Source organism: Achroia grisella, unplaced genomic scaffold (genome assembly GCF_030625045.1).
Source record: "Achroia grisella isolate CSIRO2021 unplaced genomic scaffold, CSIRO_AGI_Agris_v1 utg1248, whole genome shotgun sequence".
In the NCBI taxonomy this organism is placed as follows: Eukaryota; Metazoa; Arthropoda; class Insecta; order Lepidoptera; family Pyralidae; genus Achroia; species Achroia grisella.
The window spans coordinates 2,151,439-2,155,963 of record NW_026712607.1 but is presented as its reverse complement, the minus strand read 5'-3'; the positions used below and the strand labels follow the sequence as shown (position 1 = coordinate 2,155,963).

The following is a 4,525-nucleotide window of genomic DNA, read 5'->3' as shown; positions in this document are numbered from 1 at the left end:
AAGTATAAAGAGCGTCATAGTCTAATGGTTTACAACTAACCTATACCTACCGAAAGGTAGTATGAACTGGCATTTTGTATTTCTGGCCAGTTTCGCTTCAGATCCCAAGAATGGAAACATAAATGGTTGTGTGTTCAAAAAGTAATCCGAGACAGAAAGTTTCAACTTTATTTGATTAAAATTTCATCAATGAAATCTGAAAGAAGTTATGTCAAGGGTTGACTACGACATCTATATTTGAGAACATCTTTGAGTACCCCTATATGGGAATAGTCTCATAAATGTATGTTATTATTTCAATTATCATCATTTATATCTATAATCACACTTGTGTCAACAGACTAATTTAAGGTAATATAAACATATAACTTAAGATATTAATTAATATAGTTAATCGGGTCTCAATACGAATAATTTTATGGCAAATAAAGGTTCGACTAGATTTCACTAGCCGTGATCATAAACTGATATGTTATAAACTGACTGTCATGTCAAACTCGGTAGGCGCCAGCTGTTTGTTCAACTACCGTCACAAAATTGTCAACCAAAAATCGCGACACACAGCACTCACGCTATCACCACGCCTATTGATGCTACCGAACTTCATTTAATCTTATTTAACACTACATTCTACACTCATGATGAACTTTTTTAACCATTCTTTTTTCTGTTGGAAATTTCAGTACTTTTTAATATTTTTAGCCTCCAGTAGTCCATCCATGGGAAATAATGACCGTAAAATAATTCTTGTGACGGCTCTCTAAACTATCTATACAATACGTGACACAAAAACTTTTTTACGAAAATTGCGTGGGCATGGAGGAGTATGAAATTTCAGAGTGCATAATGCTAATAGTTTTAGTTAATTTTAAACTTTCATGTTTAATATACATTATTTAAATTATTAACCGGGTCTTAACACGAATAATTTTATGGCAAATAAAGGTATTTCCGATCATCTACTGAACGCTGGAACAAATCACTGGATTGAACTACATGCCTAGATCCTCTCTACTGATCGCCACTTATTACCCACGAATGGTCCGGGAGGCGATTGAAATTAAAAAACATCCCAATTTCAACAGAGAGGATGGCTTAAAATTATCATCTGCGTGGAATCCAGCCATAAATAAATTCAAGCAAAAGTTCGAGTAGCATCAATAGTCAATAAGTGTATGGATACCGTGAGTGCTGTGTGTCGCGAACTTTCGTTAAACAATCTAGTGACGGTAGATGAAGAAAAAACTGCTGTCACCTATCTACATTAACATTGCTGTTACTCCAGTCAGCCCATACCATGGCTAGTGCAACTTAGTCGAAACGTCAAGAGAGGTAAATACCTTTATTTTCCATAAAGCTAATAGTTTTATTAGATTATGCATAAAAAATGCATTGAACACACCACCATAGATTTAGATACACACGCAAATATACTTTTTATTTATTGTTAGTCTGTGGTCAAAATTTAACCTCTGGACAACTAGTATTAATAATCTTACAAGAATTGTATTGTTACAGTTTGACTTGGGTTGTCAAATTGGAAACGAACCTTATTAGGAACTACTTACATAATGCTGCACTAATCATAGTGCCTCTGACCGGAGTACTATCAGATAGATATGGAAGGAAGTTGGCACTCGCCATAGTATCCTTTGCAATGGCATAATGGGACTCATCAGATCGTTTTCAGTGAATTTTGAGATGCTATTGCTATTTGAATTTCTAGAAGCCGTTTTAGGAGCTGGCGCCTATAGTACTGCTTTTGTTTTTGGTAAGTTCCAAAATAGCACTATATGCTTATGTCGTATTTTTAATGCAGCACCTTGTGTTATTTAGAATGAAGAAAAAGCTAAACATGCACAACGATCTAAATGAGACCCTAAATGCCGAAAACGAAGTTCTAGACGTAGACAGTCCCCTGATGAAAATGAACATAAATATGCATATTACGTCATATAATGACACTCCTTATGAATTGCCATTCCCTGCGGACTATATCGGACCTGTAATTTCACATATCACACATATACCTCCTGAATTGGAACACAGCCACAGCTAAGCTGCTGGCCGCAGAAATAAGTGAGACTGAGGTACAATGTGTACCTCGATACAACCATGGTAATATATGTTGTTTGTTTTAGCTATGGAACTCGTAGGCGCTAAAGGCAGGGTTGTTGGAAATACTTTAATAAATTTAGTCCATGTTTTCGGCCTGATGACCCTAGCTGGCCTAGCCTGGTGGTTGCAAAATTGGCGACACTTACTGTCATTTATTCACCAGCGCTACTAATTTTCTCATATGTCTGGATACTAAACGAAGCGTCCGATGGTTGCTCAGCAAAGGAAAGAATGAGAAAGCTCTTATGATACTAAATAAAGCAGCCAAGTTGAATGGAGTAGTCATATCTAATGAACTATTAGCACCATTACATGAACTCGATAAGGTAACGACATCTTCCGACAATGAAAAAGAAAACGTTGGCAAATGTAATAGAGATAAAAGTAATAAAGATCCTTCATCATTAATACAAGTAGCAAAATCTAGTGTAATGAGGAAAGAGTCGCCACTTGTTCATTTCTGTGGATAACATCTACGTTTGTGTATTGTGGACTTACAATTAATTCCGTATCACTAGCTGGAAACAAATATATCAATTTCATACTAATAGGCATTGTTGAGATACCTGCAACATTTTGTGTTTGCTAGTATTAGATAAATATGGAAGAAAGAAAACATTGATCACATCATATTTCTCAGTGCTTGTTTTTGTATCAGCTTATCATTTTTTTCCAAAGGTGAGTGCATAAAGAACACAAATTGTAAGTTTCTTTTTTATTCTGCTAAACGAGACAATCGATATTAACTACTCACATAAAATCTTTATGTATAATTTCTACATTGTTATTATTGTAAAATAATTTTAGTAGACATAGCACGCACTTTACTTATATACTACTATATCTTCTTCCATTGATTTATCTACATTTATATATCATTGTCGTTAAGCAAGTTATATAAGCAACACTTAACCAGGAAAATAAAACAGGAAGTGCAGTTTTATAAGAATAGAGTACCTATGTGGCCGTAAAGTAATTTGATCATAATAAATTTAACGTTTAGGTTCTCGAAATTGCATTTTTCTTTGGTATACTTATATGTATTTTTTAAAATAATTTTCGTATTTATATTTGTATAGTAAGTTCTACTCTTACCTTATTGTTATATTATACACACATCTTGTATCGTCCACTTTGATGTTTGTAATTTTCTTATATCAACTAAAACTGGATTTCCTTCCTCGCAGATCAGAAATGGTGCTCACTGGGTTTATACTTGTCCGCTCAGTTTTTTATAACCATGTCATACAATTGCATTTATATTTACGTTTCCGAAGTATTTCCAACTAATGTGAGGCAGTCACTGTTGTCCGTCTGTTCGTCAATAGGAAGAATTGGAGCCGCCTTGGCCCCGCAGACGCCTCTTCTGGTGAGTTTGGTAATTTTAATATTTATTTTTAATATTATAAATTTCATCCGAAATAGACTTTGTACAAAAATTGTCTGGGAAAGTTTTCCTACTTTCGTATTACTAGCACTTAACAGCTTAGTTTGTAAGCTGATGGAACTGAGGCATGAAACCTAATCCTTAGACACGGCATCCTAAAGTTAGTGATGCTGTTCATGCAGGTATTTAGATGGCAATTACCACTTTCCTTCAGGTGGGGCATCAAGTAGTTTGTCATTTGACTATGTAAAAGAGGTGAAATTACAAAACCTTAACAATTTACTTTTCCTTTCGTTGGATGAAGGGTGGATGTGAGTTCCTCAAATTAAGAACATTTGTAATCATTGTCATAATATTAGTATAGTCTTTATTATTCTGAGTATATTTGATTTAGGGAGAAAGTACAGAAAAAATCTATCTAGTCTATTAAGAATACGTATCGCAAATATTGACGTTAGTAATCTCAATTTTTCTCAGTAACAAATCATTGGAGGCTGATATTTATGTATTTCTTGTTTCATATCTTTGACATTATAATTGATATTAATCGTTCTCGTTACATCTGATTAACCTTTGTAGCAGAAACAAAAATCTCAAAAATTTCAAAGAAAGTCTATTGCCCAACGTACAAGCTCTGCTTCAGTATATAATAAAATAGCGTAAATTATATTTTTTTATTTCAGGCAGAATACTATGATCGGCTGCCATCAATAACATTTGGCAGCATCACATTAATAGCCAGTATTCTAGTGATCACACTACCAGAGACAAATAATTTACCTTTACCCGATACCATAGAGGAAGCTGAATGGTTATCGAATAGAAAAAAAATATTAACCACCGAGAAAGATGGACTTAGTTGTTAAAAATGTGAAATGTGTTAATTCCTTTATTTGTAAGTGAAAAGTGATTATGCTGAATGTAGAAGATTTTTGTATAAAATAACATATTGTATGTTAGAACAATTCTTTGCTTAAAATATGCTTTTATATTATTCCATCCATATTATCGAGCTAGACT

The 4,525-nt window shown here is 33.8% G+C and overlaps 1 pseudogene; it reads left to right on the top strand.

Moving 5' to 3' along the window:
• The first annotated feature begins 1,547 nt into the window (after positions 1 to 1,547).
• Positions 1,548 to 4,525, top strand: LOC131854933 (solute carrier family 22 member 3-like; annotated as a pseudogene).